At 33.8% G+C, this 20,141-nt stretch overlaps 1 protein-coding gene across 1 annotated transcript in view; it reads right to left on the bottom strand.

The window, feature by feature from the left end:
* The window catches only part of LOC131801674 (roundabout homolog 2-like), a 310,984-nt gene extending 292,258 nt beyond the window's left edge, over positions 1-18,726 (bottom strand). The window contains exon 1 of the mRNA XM_059120600.1: positions 17,002-18,726. The gene's annotated coding sequence lies outside the window, so the exon portion shown is untranslated. The remainder of the gene's footprint in view (positions 1-17,001) is intronic.
* Between the last annotated feature and the right edge of the window lie 1,415 nt (positions 18,727-20,141).

Genomic DNA, 20,141 nt, shown 5'->3' with positions numbered 1-20,141 from the left:
CACAGGGTAAAAATAATTAAAATTTTAACTGAAAAAATTGAGAAAATTGTAACAGACCTAAAAATTATTTAAATATTTGTTCTCGAAGAATAGACAATATATATCTGACCAACCGAAAATAAAAATAATAAAAAAAATAATTAAAATTAAAATTTGAAAATTTTAGATCTTAAAAGAGATCCAAAAACTTTTTTAAAATTAAATGTAAGAAAGTAATAATAATACAGGGTGAGATGAAAAAACTGAAACCAACTTCAGACTGCTGTCATTTCTAAGCCACTCGTCCTTCAGCTGTTAAAATTATTCCAGTGACATCTCATTATATTGTTTACAAGCGTACAAAAGCATTTTTGTGAGAATTTTCCAGAAAAATAGTTATTCGTGATGGAAATCAAGCGTGATAGAGTGATTTCTTTATATTTGGGTAAAAAACCACAAGTGGCTATCGTTAGAGCTCTCTAGCATTTTAATGTGAATAAATTTTCTGTCTCGTACCATCGCTCGTCACCGTGATACTGGCAGCGTAGTCTGACGTCAAGGAAGTGGACGGAAGAAAACAGCAACATCAGCAGAAATGGTTCGAAAAGTAATGAAGCGACTTGATCGAAACCCGCGTCGCAGTGGCCGAAAAATGACTCGTGAACTGAACATATCGCAATATTTCATTCGGCAAATATGGAAAAATGAGCTCGGGGTAAAGCCATTGAAATTCCAAAAAGTGCATGAATATACATACACCGCAAGAGAATGGAAATAGACTCAATAGAGCTAAAGAGTTGCTTCGCTTCGCCGAAAGTGTTGAACTGCCGAATTTCGTTTTCTCCAACGAGAAAACATTCGTTGTCCAGCAGTTTGTAAACAAACAAAATGATCGCGTTTACTTGCCAAAGAGGTCAGCTGATAATGTGCACCTTTGGTTGGCCACCAGAACACAAGCGCCGGACGCAGATTTTGTACATTCCAAAAGGCCCAGCACCATCGCACTCAGCACGCGCCAACCAAGAATGGTTACAAAATAAGGTTCTTCGCTTCATTTTAAACGCACAAAAGCCACCAAAATCTCCTGGTACCAATCCGTTGGACTATTGTTTTTGGAGTATTTTGGAAAACGAGGCTGGTACTAAAAAATACCAAAGTGTCGATCACCTCAAGAAAGTGTTTCCCCGGGAATGGACCAAAATACCGCAGCGCAACATTCCGGCAGCATGTGGCGGTTTCATTGGCCGTTTAAAGGTCATAATTCGTGCCAACGGTGACCAATTTAAACAAATCTAAACTTATTCTAAAATTTGATGCTATTTCCGACATTTTTTGCTTTCATTCAAAAAAATTTTAAGAAAATGTGAAAATTATGGCTTTTGATCTTGATGTAGTTTTTTTTTTTGTCTCACACTGTATAACATTTTCCCAAAAAAGGTTCATAAATTATCCCTCTGATTTATGTTTAAGTTCCATAGATCCACTTTAAATGCACCTGCTTTATATGGAACATTGATAAAAATCTCCAGAAACAAGATATTTTTAGAATTTTCATTCAAGCATAAATGAATGCAAACAAATTTGTCAGGTAGAAGAGAAACACACACACCCTCGAACATGAAAATGGAAAAGACAAAAAAAAATCGAAAGTCATTCCACACTCCAGGAAAAATTACAATCATTTCTGAAAGATCTCTTAATTTGCCTTGTCTATTGGGTCGGTAAAACATAAAAAGGAGAGAAAATGAGGAGAGGTGACAGTTGTTCCTAGGAACTGTCAGCCACATGAAACTATTTCATTAGTTAAAAGAAAAAGAAAACAACAACAATCGTCATTGAGATACACACAAATCAGCTGTATTTGTTTTTGGTTTGACAGGAAGCAGGCGAGTTGGAAAAGAGAGAGAGAGGGAAATGGTTTCAAATTTCAAGCAGGTTAAGAAAAAATCGGTTCTTTTTAGAAATATATATGTGTGTATGTTAGTATTAAAGTGGCCTAAACTCTTTGTCGAACAAGGCAATCATGGTGTGGAAGTCCGTTTTTGGAAATTTGATACAATTTTAAATTTCAAAGAGGGAGAAGTGGATTTTAGTCTTTTACCAACGAATTTCGAAAAAGGCCATAAAAGTAATTAACTGTTCAAAAACGGTGTTAACATAAATTGTGAGCATTTAACTTGGTAAAAAGACAAGTGTTAACAAAACTTTACAAGAAAATTGCCACCCAAAAGGGGATACAATCGAAATTTGGAAAAGTTGATTTCTGGTGTCTATTTGTCTGCTCCATTGGGGTCTTAAGTTCGCTTATTTATGAATTAAAACAAAATAATAAATTAACTTCTTCACATGCAAATATGTTTGGTCAGAGACGTGGTAACATATGAGATAAGAATTAACGACTATGGATGTGTAAAGCAAAAATTTCGAATATAGAGAACCAACGTAGCTAGAGGGGAGCTGGAATGCACCCATACTATCCATAATGATATTTGAAAACCAGAAGGTGTCTGGGCCAAATATATCACTTTTTAGAGCCAACATTTTAGAATGTACTGAGCCAGCGTAGCTAGAACGAAGGGGGATGTGGATATAAAATTCATAATTTTTAAGAGATTTTTTTTGGCCATGATATATATGTTAACCCCCCGAATCCATGTCGAAATGTACTTCTGGCTTCGTCTCTGTTCAACCATTTGGATTTGGGCCAATTATGTCATATTGCACTGTCCAGATATTACCCTAACCTTTTTGACCAGGGACATTTGCCCAATATTTACGCATTCCGACGTGCTGTTAGTTGTTGTGGTCTATTCACAGCTAAATATAATCCAATGGTCATCCAAAATGCTAGAATGCTGTCCCTAACTCTCTTCTTATGCGAAATTCCGTGTCGATTGGTTTCAATTGTCTCTTTTTGGTTCATTTGCGATCATCTCCGAACGCAAGAGGCCCCTCTGTATCTCCAAAAATTAGACTCATCTATATGATTTGTTTGTCTTCGATATTTGGCTATATTCATCAACGAAATCTGCATAAAAAGCCAGAAGTTTACCTTTTGAGTATTTTGGATTTTGCCTGTAAGTTATTTTCAGCATTTCGGTAGAATGGAAATGTTGGTATTTCTTTTTCACACAAAAGTAGTGGTCCATTCTAGCCGCTGTCCTAAACTCTAACTCTAATTCCATGCAAGATTTCGTGTCCTTGGATTTCTATTTGTATTTATAACCGCTGCAAAATCAGGAACAACAATTCAGGAACATAATATATTGCGGACATCTTTAAAAACAATAGGCCTAGCCCTTCTGAGTCTTACCTTACACTTATGAAAATGTTCGTGAGGAGCGGACGATAATTGGCCATCCCAAATCCATGTCGAAATGTAGTTCTGGCTACGTCCCTGATCAACCATTGGGATTTTGGCCACTGCCTGACCACATCCATAGTTTTTTTGAATTTGATTTTATTTTGAATCTCACATTGCTTACATTCATTATTTCGACTTGTCTAGCTCAACGTGATTGGTATTCATAATAAAGGCTTGAGAATGGATTGTCTTATTTTCGAGAAAAAAAAAAAAAACAACCACAACAATTTATATGAATAAATTTGAAATAAAAATAAATTCTCTGGGGTTCTTGTAGCTTCTTTCTTTCTTTGGTATGAAATGTGTTTTATAAAATATTATGTCCGCATTGAGTTGGTAATTTTTCTTGGACATACTTGGAATTATCAGGCCAAGAAGTGTTGGTTATATATCAATGTCAAGCATTGAAAAAAAGAAAAAACGTTGAGAAGAAAAAAACTGTCACTTCCATTTACCCTCCCCAATCGAAAACCAAACTAAATATCCATAGCCAGCCATTGTGCCTTCCCAAAAGCCATATTTCTTAAATTGAATTATTAACATTTAAAATTTATGTTAATCGCTCACTTGAACATATTGGAACATGATTGTATGTATGTATGCACATACATATATAAGCAGCAAAGTGTGGTGGGTCTTGTGGTTTCTGAGTTTTCTTTCATTTCGATTTTTTTTTTGGTAAAAACTAATAGAGGAAATGTAAACGGGAATTGAAAAATGGAAAGATGGCAAGGAAATCAATAACAGGGCACAGACATTTGTCTATTTTCGTTTTCAAGAGGGCCAAACGGAAGGGAAGCCATTGAGATCACCAAAATCGAAATGTGGAACAGGTTGCGAGCGAAATTAATCAATTTTTTTCGCTTAAAAAATGTTCCATTTTGTTGGTGGTGATCTCAATAGTTTTCCTTCCGTTTGGCCCCTTTTGAACACTGAAACCACTCACTCACAGAAAAAATCCAAATATAGGTTTGAAATTAGGAAAGGGTTTTTTGAAATGGAATAAAAGTGTTGAAAAATGGCTGTGTCTAATTTATTATCAGTTATTTGCTCAAAAAAGTCTAGCCGATTTCTAATAAATAGGGTCCGCAATGTAACGTTTTTTCAACTAATGTTTATTTCTAGAATGGTAACACATTACACATGTCTGGTTTGAAAGATTATTAGTTTTATCCTTCCGCTGAACGAATATAGTTAGATGGTTATATGCGACAAAACTTCTTTGTATGCGACATAACTTCGAGAATCATGGTGTAGAGTATTTGCGAACATTGCAACCGGATTTGGAAGAAGAAAAGCCCCTGAAAATAAGTAAAATTGTCGAATTTGGGGCATAGAAAACCCACACGCATACATTGCATCCAAAACGAGTAATCGTTTGGTGCTAAATTTAATCCACTTCCCATTCTCCTTTGAAAATAAGTAAGAAGTGGCGGTTAGATTTTTTAGGAACATATAGAGGAACATATTTAGAGGGCCCACCAAATAACATTTAATTTTTGAAAATTGAATGTAGTTTCCAATAACATCCTCTTCAATATTAGTTCACAAAAATTGAATATGATGCTATTGGAAGCCGTACCCGATTTTCAAAAAATAAATGTATTATTTGGTGGGCCCTCAAAACATGTTCCTCTATATATTCCCAAAAAATGATTTATCATTTGACTCTTCTCAAATGCTTCTCATAGATACAATATTATTTTTATTTTAATACCTAGAAATCAATCAAACACTTCCTCTTTATTGCTTTACGGTTCTTCACAAAAAAATCAGAGCAATTCATATTTTCACTATAGAACCATGATATATTTCGATCTATTTAATTAAGAATTTAGGATACCGAATTTGATCTTAAAAAATGTCAAAATATTTCAGGGGCGCAAACAGTTTCGTATTTTTGTTCTGTTCTATTGGAAATTCTCATCTAAAGTTTATAAAGCTTGTGAAGGATTTCTTCAAGCCCCACGATGAAAATGAAATACAAATGTAAAGTCAAGTCGATTGGATCCTCGACATAACTAAAATCATAAGAGCTATCTCAAACTGTGGACCTGTATTGATGTTTTTTGGCAAGTAGAGCCTTTACAAAAAATAACTAAAAAATTAAAAAATTGACGAAATGAAATGGAAAACTTTTAATAACACATAAAATATTTAAAATCGGCATTCCAAGTTTTAGCTCTATCTGTTTAGATCATAAACAATTAAAAAAGTTATAAGGTAGGTCGGGCCGAACTTTGAATACCCTCCACCAATTGGAACAAATTTCGCACTTAAAAAGAATCCGCATTTTTTTTTTAATCTTAAAACTACCGAATGTAGCCGTTATATTATAGTCTACACGACAATAGACAACTATTGTCACAAGCCATCACAATATTCAAATGCGAAACTTGCAAAAATAAAAAAAAAAAAAAAATAGGTGAACAATGTAGCTATAGCTATACCAAAACGTGGACCTGCGCAGACAAATTTCTGTCATAGGCTGTAATATCCATTACGAACTTCAAATACCAAATTCGAAACAATTGCGGTGAAAAATGTCGCTAAAATCATTAAAATATCAAATATCGGGAGGCCCTGTTATATGGGGCCGATATGAAGACGTGGACCTGCACAGACAACTTTCTGTCTTAGGCTGTAGCATGTATTACGAACTTCAAGTACTAAATTTGAAACGATTCCGGTGAATAATGGTGCTAAAATCATCAAAATATCGAATATCTGGAGGTACCATTATTTGGGGCTATACCAAAACATGGCCCACTTTCAATACCAAAAGTCTTGCAGATATAATATACATTTGAGTAAAATTTTATCAACCTACTTTATGTCGTTCAAAAGCTAGGGTGATTTCCACAGGCGGACAGACTGATGCACATCCCTAAATTGACATAGATTTTTATGCTGATCAAGAATATATGCACTTTGTGGGGTCAAAAGTGTATATTTCGAGGTGTTACAAACCGAATGACAAACTTAATATACCTCCATACTATAGTGGGGGTATAAAAGTGTTATGATTTAAGGAAGTTTAGTACAATATTAGAACTTTTCGTAACATTCGAATTTCCAAAAACCCTTTGGTAAATCTATACTGCATTTCATCAGTGACTCTCATTTCAAATGTCAGAATTCTAGCTCATTCTGTTTGTTCAATATTCAATTGTTAATACATTTTGGTACTTTTCGTACCCTTTTAGTATGATTTTCATTCCAAGATTTTTAGTAAATTTTGGTCTTTCAAATTTTTATGCCCCTTCATGCATCAACTCGAAATAAGGACAAGAAATTCTCGATCAAAAAAAAAAAAAAAAATATGTTCAAATTCAAATATTTTCTATTAAATATTAATTTTATCTATCAATAATGGAAACAGAGTTTAAATCTTTACTGAAGATCTTCGAAATAACGAACATCAGGTTCCATATACCACAAAGTAAAGTTTCGCAAGAATGGTTTGTATACTCACAGAAACTGAAGCGCCAAGTGTCAAATTCGGTAAGTGGAAATGCGTTTATGACCTCCAAATAGTAGATTTATATTCAAAATTTGCGGCCGAAAGAGATTCAAAACAGACACCTTTCCTTCTGTTGGAAATTGTGGCTGAAGCATTTAAAGTACTTAAAATCCTGTAGCACCATTAGATGGGGGGACGGGAAACACAAACCTTTTTTTCGCAAATCCCTACATAAAATAGAGAAGATCTTAAGAGAAATTCGCATAAAGCCAGATTAACTTTCATCTTCTTTTATGCAGGTCAAAATAATATATTCCTCCTCAAATATCTCTCAAACGAATACTTTCCAAATGAACCCACTTTTAAACGATACCTTGTTTATTATTATTGAAATTTATTGGCCTTAAAATCTTTGCATCTGCATCATTACTCTTCCATCCATGGAGACGACATTTTACAACTTAATTCACTGGCAAATCTAAATAATTTACTAATCAGACTTAGTTACTTGCCAGCTACTGCTCTCTGTAAATCTAAGCAATTTTTCCTAGACATTCGGTTTTAGTTTTTGCCCATTTTAAATGATGGCATTTCGTTTTTTTTTCAGTAATAAACTAAACTTAATCACCCTGGCGTTTTGATGCAGTTCTCCATACACTCACACAAATTACACACCTCATCACAGCATGCTACGAAAATTTCTAAGCACATTAGAATTTTACACTTCTTTGCACTAAATTTTATGTGCAAGTACATCAAATGTAATGAGAGACAAGGAAAGGGGATGTATCCCTATAAGGAAGGGAGAGCGAAAGAGAGAAAACAGGCAAGGAAAAGATTTTAATGAAAATTGTATGAAACATACAATGAAAATCCATGCCATTAATTTTCATTGTCTTAAAGCAGCAGTGTGTGAGTGAAATGCATTTTAGGGATCTTTCTTTCTCTGTGTGTGTGTGTGAGAGTGTTTTTGGATGTATAATTACGAACACACACATTTGGTAGTTTTCCACAGCTTAGGGTGTTACAAAAACTAGGGATGATATCTTCTTTCTCCCAAACATTATGAAAAGTGCAGAAAACTGTTTGTAAAAATTAAAAGCAATTTTTTTCTCTCGTTTCAAAAACATTCTACTTACATGATTACAATGGTAAAAGCATCGTAATGACTTGCCTCGAGAGGGAGACTGGGCTGCAAAAAGTCTACGGGAAAAAGGGATGATACCCAAGGGGAGCAATGGTAGGCAACAAAATGTGGCCCTTAAATAATTTAGGAGCCTTAATAATGAATGGCAAAAGGAGCAATGCCAAAAGCAAAAGGTTCTGTGACACGTAGCTGCAATAAAACGCCGTGCCATAAATGCCACGCCATGTAGCATTACCAACATTTTACCTCCTTAATGAGCGGTAAAGAAAGAGTGACTGGCAACATAGACAGAGAGAGAGAGGGAGATGGAGAGAGGAAAGCAATGAAAATGTCTCTAATAAAAGCAATTAATTTGTAATAAAAATGTGATATCGATAAGAGGAGATGTAGAAGAAGACGAAGAAGTGAATAAAGGAAAGTAATTAAAAGAGCAGAACATTACATGATTGGGTTGTAGGTCATAAATAAGGTTAGTAGATATTATTTGATACAAGAATCGGGGATATGTTTATTGTTCAAAGACTATCTGAGCTGTAATCATGTATCTAGTAAAATATATAATATTTTGAAGGAACTAACAGAGGTTTATTAATGAAAAAATGTAAAGGACTATCCTAACCATAATTGCTGTAAAATATGTGGATCCATAATCGAAGGATTTTAATAAAAAAAATCTTTCCTTCATTATCGTAGTATTGAAAGTACATTATTTTAATTATAATCAAAGCCACAATTGTACATATTTCCAAGGACAATTCGGAGGGAATGAATTTGTTAACAATTTTTTTTTTTTAAATATTGCATTTTTTTCATCCGAACATTACGGGATATTAAGGGAACTATCGTGTTATAAGCACGGACTATTAAAGACAATTTTGGAAAACCCGTTAGATTCATAATGGGATGTAAGGCTAAAATCAGAGGTACATCGAACATACTTCCAGGGACAATTAGGGGCCATCTAAGAAATTATAGGGAGTTTTTAAATATTTTTTAAGTTGTTTTGCGATTTATTTAAAGTAATATCATAGAGATGAACAAGTAAAAAGAAGCTAAGTTCGGGCGGGCCGATCTTTTAATACCCTCCACGAAATTTCAAAAAATTCCTTCGAAAATACGCCCTAAATGAAAACCGTTATGTGGGGGCTATACGAAGACGTGGACCTAAATAAGCAATTCTTTCAGAGGGTAAAATACTCAGAAGGAAATCCTGGTGTGGATTTTAAGACAATTCCATAGAAAAATTAGGCTAAAATCATGAACATAACGAATATCGGGAGGTACCATATTCAGGGGATATGCTAAATCGTGGACCTATATAGATAATTCTCTTCCAGGGGTCAAAGGAACTCCTTGTGTGTATTTTCAGACAATTCAATTGACAAATTTGCTACATTCATCATTCAAAATGCCGGATATTAATAGCTACCATTATATGGGGGCTATACGATATCGTGAACCGATATAGCCCGTCTTCTGGAACAATCCGGGCTGTAACCAAAGACATAGTACATAATAGGAATATCGGAGGTGTGGTAATGGATTTTTGGCATAAAGCCTAAAAGCGCAAATTTCCTAAAATATTTTTGGAAGGAGCAAAGGATATTTGTATACCTTCAGCCAGAGAGAGAGATAGCCTATGCAAGTGACTATATTTCACCACGATTAAGCTTCTACCCACCTGACATACACATACCTGATAGAGCCAACCCTCCTTTCCGCGGCATAGCTTTTTATACCGACGGTTCAAAGGTGGAGTGTGGTACGGGAGCTGGTGTCTTCTGTGATACCCTTAATGTTCGCGAATCCCACAAGCTTGGAAACAACTGTGGCGTATCTCAGGCGGAAATCGTTGCGGTCAAAAAGGCCATAGACCTGTGGGTCACGAGGAGCTTTGAGGTCAGCGGTCCGGTGACTATATATGTCGATAGTTAAGCGGCACTGAAGGCCTTGATTTCCTTTACTATCAACTCTAGGGCTGTTTTGAACTGCAGGGAAGCCTTGGAAAACACTGGGTTATCCATCAAGCTCTGTTGGGTTCCGGGACATTATAACATTTCAGGTAACGAGACTGCAGACGAATTGGCCAGACTGGGATCCGAATCAACTACGATTAAAGTAGACAACTCGGTTCAACCATCACTGTGCCATTTCCTACAGGTTATTCACAGACATTACTCTGAGAAAATCCAACAAAAATGGCTGGACGATATGGGATACACCACCCCCAAAAGAATCTGGCCTACACTCTCAGAGAAGAGAACAAGGTCGCTGATGTCATTGTCAAAACCTGGTGGGTATCATCACAGGTCACTGTAAGGTGAGGGCAATTAATTAGCCAGAAGATTCAAGTGGCTAAAGACGACACGGCAAACTCCTCAGCCGTAGATCACATTCTACAACTTTACCTTTTATCTTCTCCTCATCTACCAATCACTTTTTCCACTTTTCTTAACATTCTTTTTTAGGATGAACACAATGGACCTATAGGTCTCCGAGGGGAGCGGTTGCCATATGGTAACCGCGCGTCCTTTAACCTAACCTAACCTACCCTCAGCCACTAGAGGGGGAATATATTATTTGATATATTTGATACGGCAAAAACATTCCTCATCGAAATAACGGATTTAGACCCTAGGTCTCTTAGGACAAAATCCATTTCAGGACATTTATAGTCGATCTAGCGATGTCCGTCCGTCTGTCTGGTTGGTGCGCACCATAACACTCAAAGGGAGTATCCGATGTGATCCAAACTTGATACATCGTAATATTATTGCCAGTTCGGAGATGGGCAATATCGATCCACTCCTTCTGGTACCTCCCCCCAAAAATGTCAGAATTTGCAAAGAAAATAATTTATTGCACAGAAAGAGAAAGGATAATTCGATTTTGCTCCAACTTTGCGAATATTAATATTTGCATCAGTGCTAGGTCAACTGCTAAAATGGACAATATCGGTTCACTCCATTAAGTATCTCCCCACAAGGGTCAATATTTCGAATAATTATAACTCCTACAAAATGTGATATATATGTCCGATTGTTTTCAAATTCCACACATCACAATATTTGTATTTACCCAAGGTCTGGTACCAGAAGGATTGGAGCGATATATTCCATCGGTCCAATCTTTCTGGTACCTCCCTCACAAAGCATCAAAATGTTTAATATCCATTAAGCTTCTAAAGCGCGTAATTAGCATCCGATTCCATTCAGACTTGGCAAATCTCAATATTTCTATCAACACAAAATCTGTTATGAAGATTGTAGAGATCGGTCCATTTCTTCTGGTACCTCACCCACAATTTTTTGGATAACCAAAACAATCATAAAATCCGAAATAAGCATCCTGTTCTTTTCAAATTTCACACATCCCACTATTTTTACTAACACACGATCTGTTGTGAAGATGCTTTATATCTGCGAAACCCATTCTGGTACCTCACCCACAAAGGGTTATAATTTTCAATACTTATATCTATCATAATTGCGAACGAAGTTGGCGATTCTATATAACTTGTTATATCTAAACATTTCCCTTTACCTGAAATCTGATATGAATATGTTATTAATTGAAATTTATGATTTGGTATAAAATTGGATATAAATGTTCGATTTCCTTTAAATTTTGCACGTACCAATATTTTTATCTGTATTAGATGAAGTGGAATATTTCGGTCCGCTAAATCTGGTACCTCACGCATTTTTCAAAAAATTGCTCATATCTCATATAAAATATAGGAAGTAGACGATATATTCCTACTATGGCACTTTGTAATATTTATATCAGACTTAGGGCAGATAGGAATTGGAAAATACTGGCCAACTGCTTTGTAACCTCCCCCATAAAGGGTCAACAGTTAGACTAATCATAACTCAAGGCTGGGGGTATACACCTGTCGGCAAAATGGACTGATACTATTTAGCTTGTTTAAAATAATTTCAGTAGAACTATCCGAGATATTTGACGCATTGTTGACATTCCCCGAAGAACCATAAGGGCAGTCATATTTTTTTTTAATATTTTCTAATATAATAATTTCCAAAGAACTATTAGGACACCCGAAGCGGATTGTGTATTTTAGGAATATTTTTAAGGTCTAATAGAGCTATTTTCTTCGATTTCTAAATTATAGTTTCCTATTAACAAGAAAAGTAAATTTAAAATAAATATTTAGATAGACTACCAGAGCCATGAGATTAGATTTTTCCAAAGTATTTTTGAAGGAAAATTAATTAAAATTAAAATCGTGATTATTTGAATTTGTATTTTATTTTTTAAGGGTGCTTACTTCTGTTAAAAATTCTTGCCATGAAAATCGTAAAATATACCAGTAACTTCAAGTAAGCTTTATTTTCAAAATTCCTACAACTTCCCCATTCTATCTCTCTAAAAACAACTCTAGTTGCTTACCATTCCATTTTAACTTTAATATTGCAAACTTTTTCATTTCTCATGTATTTTATAACTTTTGCCATTTCAATAATTTGATTTTCTTTGTGGTTTTGTATCCAAGAATATTGGCATTTGCCAAGTAAGAAAGGCAGCAAAATAGACATCTGTTGGTTGACTTTTATTTTTCATTATTAGATTCAATTTTCTTTGCTTTATTTTATTCTATTCGGGCAAACTTTTGTCACTCAGACACAAATTCGTGTCAATATATTTAAAAAATGGAGACAAACACTTTTTTATCCAAGTGACAAATGGAAAAAGAAAAAAATATAAAGTGGAAAATTGTAACATCAGGAAGAAAAGTTTTGCATTCAACGAAAGAAAGAAAAATGAGAGGGCGAAGAAGTTCAAATAAAATTGGGTGATTTCTGGATGTTTCACTTGAAATTGTGGCCAATTGAAATGTAAATGGTTTGAAACAAGTGTTATTGGCTTACTTTTTGTGTTTTTTTTTTATTTTTTGAAAATTAGTTATTGGCTTAAATGTCATTTCTGGATATGGAAACGAAAGACACATTTGAAATGGTAAAAGACTGGCAACTTGAGTTTGAAGATTGTGAAAAGTTCTAAAGATTTTAGATTACTATTTTTAATTTAAAAAGTTTTTGTAATATTGAAATCAAAGTTTTATGTGTGTCATACAGTTTGCATTATTGATAAATTAAAATGTTGAATAAAATGGGGCTTTAGGGGGATTTAAAGGGGAAGGTAAAGAATTTAAATAATATTTACGATATTATTTAAGAGAAATTATTTTAAACATAGAAATTGACTTGGAGGAATGTATGAGTACGTTTGAAAGAGTGAGGTTGTAAATCTGTTTAGGAGTGTCCAATTTTTAGGAGCCATAATTACAAAGTATATTTTGTTTGTCGGCTTACTAAATGATTTAGCTTTTATATGATTCTCTTCAGGTTTCCTCGCGTTGTTGACCAACGGCAATTTCTAAAAGGCTTTGATAATATTTTTTGTTACTCGATTTATATACTTGTTTAAAGTTTAAAGTGTATAGTAATCGTTATTGCCAAAATTTTTCAAGGTAAGACTGTTTTTGGCGTGGCTGACCTCAGCCCCTTAAAAATGCTTTATAAACAATAAAAAATATTTTGGACAGAACTTGAAATTTTACAAGAATAATTTGCCTAATTGCTCATTTCAAAGGGGAAAGTAGTAGAGTTTAAAAAAATCATAAATTCCCCTCGGTTAAAGTATGGATATTTTTCATAATTTTTTCTACAAAAATCCATAACTATTCTATTTACAAAAAAAAAATAAATAAAATAAAATAAAAACCCTTTTTGGCAAAAAACTGGATAGACCTTTAAGAATGAGTTTTCATCAAAAATATAAAAGGGAGGTCCATGTTATAATACTGTATTTGTTACAGAATTTTTCTTGGCTATATTTTTCAGAGAAAATGTTTGGAGAATTTTTCGATATAAAACACTGTGCGACACAAAATAATTTTTTTTTTTAAATTGCAAAAAAAAATCGAGTGTATTATGAAAGTAGATCTACCGATAGAAGTCATATGGATCGGCATTTTGACCAAAATAGTGTGGGTAATATCCGGTTCTTACACAGCTTTACAAAAATGTTTAAAAAAAATCACCGTTTTATCTCTCATTATATATAACAAGTAAATTCGCCTGGACCGAACTTTAAATACCCTTCACCATTTGGAACGAAGTTGGCAATTTTCAAAAACATTAAATCCGTCAAAAATTAGGGTAAAGTCGTAAAAATAATGCAGCAGTTATATTAGAGTCCAAACGACGACGTGGACCTGCATAGGCAACTTTTGTCATAAGCCATTACAATATACAAATGCGAAACTTGAAAAAAAAAATCGGTGAATAACGTAGCTAAAATAGGGAGGTACCATTATATGGGAACTACACCAAAACGTGGACTCGCACACACAATTTTCTGTCTCCATACTATGGTGCAGGGTACAAAAATAAAAAAACAGATTTTTTACTCATACTCTTTAAGTTTGGAACCTCCAAAAACATTTGTTAATACATTTTTTTCGTAAATATATCGGACAAACCCTACCTTCAATTAATTTTCAAGAAATTCACAATTATATCTCAAACATTCTCCAGAAAAAGTTTTATAAAAATCCGACATTATAACTTATCAAACAAACAAAAAAAAAACACAATTGTACTTCGCACAGTCCCCCATTTTTTCAAAAACTCAACCAAAAAGTCTAGATTACACCTCGACAAACCCTACATAAATTAACTTTTATATATCTGAAATCCCCCAAGAACTGCTTTTTAAAACGTCCATGATTATACCTCAGACAACCAATTCAAAAAAAAAAAAACTTCTTGTAAATATATTTTTAGATAATCTCTAGTTTCTGTCATTTATTTAAAGCTTAAATGCTTTTCCGACTACGTTCTAAAAGAAATCCACAATTATTTCTCAGGTAACCTCCAAAAAAATATTTCTAAGAATCGACGATTACATATCGGACAATCCCCCCTAAACTAGTTTCAAAGTACCATGGACTATATCTCGGACAGCCTTTCTAAAAATTGACGAAAGTTTCAAAAAAAATCCACGCCGGACAGCTTTCCTAAAAAATGTTTTCAAAGCATCCATTTTTAAATTTCGGACAAAACACCAAAAAATAATTTTAAAAAATCCTCGATTGCTTTTCAGCAACCTCACAATAAAGTGGCTTCAAAAAATACACTTTTATACCTCGGACAAAAAGTATTTTAAAAAATCCAAGACAGCCCCTAAAATATTTTCTAAAAAGTCCACGATTGTATTTCGGACGAATCCGAAAACTTATTTTTCGAAAACTCAATCATTATATCTCGGAGAACATCTAAAAAATTCTTAGAAATCAACCATATTATTTTGGTCAGATCTGTAAAAGATGTTAGAGTATATGTCGGACATACCTTCAAAAAAAATCTACTTCAAAAAGTCTTTTCAAAATTTTACGATCATACCTAGGACAGTCCACCACAAAATTTTCTTAAAAGATCCATTACAACCCCAAAAGTATATTTGGGGTTTTTTTCGAAAAATCAACTATTACATCTCAGACCGGCCCAAAAATATTATCAAATAACCCAAGACAGCTGTCCAAAAAAATGTAAAATAATCTAGGACCGCCGCCCAAGAAAAATGTTAAAAAATCCACTGCATATAACTCGACTCAACAAAAATACTTTCAAAAAATCTGCCACAGTTTCCCAAATAATATTTTAATAAATCCAAGATTTTTTTCTTGGGCAAAATACATTATGGTTCACCTCAACTGTCAAAAATCTACAATTATATTAAAGACATCCCCTAAAACTTTTGTTATCGAATAATCAACCATTATATCTCGGCAGAACTTTGCACTAAATCCTCATTCATATCACGTCTTTGTTAGATATTCGTTTATAGTTCGGATTGTCACGATTTTTGAAATTTTTCCATATCGAGATTGGGAAGAATCTAAAATAGTATATAAAATTTTGGAAACTCGTTCAATTTTTTCATAGCAATCATATTTTTCTCACTGGTCAGTAGATTCCAAAATTTAAATGCTTTTAATTATTACTAATTTCTTTTTTTTGACAAAGCCTTCCACAATTATATCTTGAACAACCCCTTACAAATATGTTTTCAAATAATAGCTCGACTTTGTACTTATTTATACCTCGCGTATTCATGATTTTCCACTATGTTTCTTCATATGGAAATTGGGGAAAATCTAAATCTTGGATGTCCACCGACAATCATTTTGAAAATCCATTAACTTTATCGTAGAATTCAAATATTTCTCAGAGTTCAATTTTCAATTCAACAGTTTTCATGTGTTTGAGTTGCTTTTTGAGATAATTTTATAGTTAGATCAAGCGTTTAAAAGGCTTTACCATTTATCCGACCTCTTTCAGAATGTGCTTGTTCCAATGAGTCTCTTCAAGAATAGCATTTTTACTGAAAATTCCACCGAAGTTGAAGTGGTAAAAATTATTTGAGATATTACCAAAACTCCCTTGCAAAATTACCTCTGTCTGTCTCTTCTAGAATAAATCAAAACTGAACTGTTCATAAAAATTCTTATCGAAAAGTCGATTTTCAAATTTTCTTTAGGATAATTCATTCTAGGGGTAATAGCCCCTTTCAGAATCTGCTTTTTCCAATGAGTCTTTTCTAGAATAGCATTTTTACTGAAAATTCCTCCGAGGTTGAAGTGGTAGAAATGATTTGAGATATTGCCAAAACTCCCTTGCAAAATTACCTCTGTCTATCTGTCTCTTCTAGAATAAACCAAAACTGAACTCTTCATAAAAATTCTTATCGAAAAGCTGGTTTTCAAATTTTCTTTAGAATAATTCATTCTAGGGGTTAATGATGTCGCAGATTTGATATAATAATAAAACTATTTAACACAGCCCATGAGAAATTCCACATTATCAAAGGAATTATTTCTTAAGATTCTATCGGAAGTCGAAACCCCTATGATGCCACAATTTCTTAAATTTCTTATAAGATCCAACTGACCATAGTCAAGTGTTACACCATTCGTAGGTATTTTGAAAATTATCTTTTCCTACTGGACAAAATACAAACCTGTTTAATCCTTTATCCAATTGTAGTAGATTGATCCATTAAAAATCTGCTGTTTCTCAATTCTCTTTCAATTTTTGTTTGCTTAAAAGTACACTTCAAATTTCTTCACAAATTCCCATTTGTTATTGATTCTAATTTAGTCGAACACCAATTGAGCTTAGTAGGAGATATTTTGTTGTTGTTGTATTATATGCACAATTTCCAATTTTGTTTTCAAAATTTTGGCCTTTCGTTAAATACATAAATTGATTTTCAATATTTGCCTTTTCGTTACAACCACTTAAATGCAATATGATTTTATTAGGATTTCGTTTTCAGGCAGATACAATTATTTTTGGGTTAAAATGCATAGCAAATAGATACACGCGCGATCTCCTCACATGCACACACGAACACATAAACACAAATGTAATATCAATGGATATTCTTCTTAAGAACCCTGGACCATTAATGGGGTTGGGGTGGGTGTTGAGAAAATCCCATAGATTTCCTTTAATTTTATGTGATACTGGCACTCAAAGGTTGTTGTCGTTGTTGTAATTGTTGATTCGATATCGTTTTGGAATATTGGAAAACGTTAGTTTTTCAAAAAATCCCCATTTGAAAATGGCACTCAAAAGATTTTTTTAATGGTTTTTAAGATTGGCCGGCATAGAACATAGCCTGTTGAGAGGGTTATAGAGCATCAATGAGTTTCAATGTTGTTGTTTTTGTATTTGTAATCCAAAATGAAGTTATTCCAATATGATTTCAGTATTTGTGTTTTTATTTCGTTCTCTTTATTATTTGTTTTATTATTTATTTTTCTTTCTTTTTTAAGGTGCTATTCTCTACACACAGAAAATACGAAAACGCACGCACACACCTACACACGTATACGGAAAATTAGGACTCTGGAGCATAGGACAATAGTCTAGCTCTTATTCGTCTGTCAGGCTGTTTTGTATATTATACCAACGTACAGACATTAGATGCTTTCCTCTCCAGCTACTCCTCCTCGACGTCGTCGTCGCCTTCGAACGACGAACACCTCAGCACGGGAATACACTTTTAAGAGATGTGTCGGCCGCCTGCCTCACACAAAAAAATTCCATACAACGTTGGAATATGGGGTTGATTTCAATGTTAGACACAAAAGAATTTTTAATGATATTTATCCAAAATCTTATTTTCTGTTTTGTTTTCTCTCAACAATCACGAATTTTCATAAATTCTATTTTTTACGTATAAAATTTCCAATTTCGATTTAATTTCGCTTAAATTTGTTTTGTTTATTTTTAATTTGCATTTCATTTGAATTCTCTTTTGCTTCTTTTACATTTCATGCATTCAAAACCGTCGCACATTCGCCCTAGCAAGCGCTTATTACAACCGTACCCGGACAATAACGAAACAAAACTGATTACACCATGGTGTCGTGTATCTGATGGATTCAAAATGCAGGCAGCCAATGGGCGGCGAATTCAGCCAGCTATACAACATAAATGCGCAAGGGAGCCAACGACCACGACGACGAACACACACAACATCTACAGATGTGCCACACCAAACAATCAACCAACCAACAAACAAATTCGCCGTGGCATGTAAGTCAGGGAGGAAGTACAACAACTCCATGGAAAAGAAATTCTCATTGCTTACCTCTCTCAATGGGTCCAATGTAAAGCGAATTACCAAACAACTTCGTTGTGCGTGAGAATTTCAACTTCGTACTGTTTGGTGATTTAACTCCCAAAGAGAGTTAATGGATTTTTGTTTATTTTTTCAAATGCGCATGGTTTTCTTGAGAGAGGGAGAGAAGTCTTGGGGTTTGAATGAACAGAGAATGAGTGCCAAAGGGTACAACATAAAACTGCTAGAATTTGTAAACAATTCGTAGATACATTCGCCGCAAACACAGCTGTTTATTGTTTTGATGCTTCAACAGCACTTGGAAAATATCTTGGCAATTGTTGGTTATCTTGAGATACAATCCACAATAGATAAATGTAAGATACAATGTGGAATTTGTATGACGTATATATCTATGAGATACTTAATAATATTAAGTTAGGAAATAAGTTGCCGGTGAGCATACCCACATACCATACCCAATTTCTGCATGTATGGAAGGTCTAAGTTCTTAATATAGTTCAAAGTTTTCCTAAGTATAGAAGACTCCTACTTGGAAGTCTACTAGAAGTCGAATTTTATTATACCCTACAACATTATTTGTTGGGGGTATTATAAGTTTGATTGGGCCAAAAATTATGTAACACCTCGAAATATTGGTTTCCCACATAGGAGTATATATGGATCTTCCTATCTCGCCGAGCTGAGTCGATCTAGCTATGTATGTCCGTCCGTCTGTCCATGTTAATTTGTAATTACTCTATGGCCCGATCTTCACGAAATTTAGAATGGAGATGGGGCTAGGGTCAGTGTAGAACCCTATTTCTTTTGGAGATGATCGCATAATATTTAGGGTTTGAAATGGACCAAAAACTGAAAAAAATCCTGATTTTACAGTTGCTCTACAGGTCGCAATTATAGACCAATCAAAACGGAAGTTAGCATGGGGCTAGAGCTTAGGGCTGGGCAGAAGCCTTCCAATTTGATGGTCATCGGGTAATATTTAGTGGGTGAAATAGGCTACAACACTTGTGTTAAATAAATTTCATATTTTCTATTAAACCGCGAATATTTTTAATCCTGGCGAAATCACAAATAGATGAACAGGTCAATATATATATATATATATATATATATATATATATATATATATATATATATATATATATATATATACAATGTGAATATACAAAGGAAAGTGATGTTAGTTATGCTTATATCTCAAGAATGGCTGGACCGATTTTGACAAATTTTGTCAATTCAGAATGCCCTCTTGACATAAAAATATAAAATCTAAAAAAATTGCAGGAAAATATGCTAATAATGACGTTAATATAGATTTCGTAGTATTTTGTGATTGTGAGTTTGACTTATAATATTTTTTAAGATTTTTTCACGAAATTAATTTGAAATCGGATAAAAATATATATGGGAACTATATCCAAATCTGAACCGATCTCGATAAAATTTGGCAAACATATTTCTGAGCTGTATTTGATATATTTCCCTGAATATCGTTGTTACGGAGT

The sequence above is a fragment of the Musca domestica genome, unplaced genomic scaffold (assembly GCF_030504385.1).
Source record: "Musca domestica strain aabys unplaced genomic scaffold, Musca_domestica.polishedcontigs.V.1.1 17, whole genome shotgun sequence".
In the NCBI taxonomy this organism is placed as follows: Eukaryota; Metazoa; Arthropoda; class Insecta; order Diptera; family Muscidae; genus Musca; species Musca domestica.
This window is presented reverse-complemented; position numbering and strand designations above follow the sequence as displayed.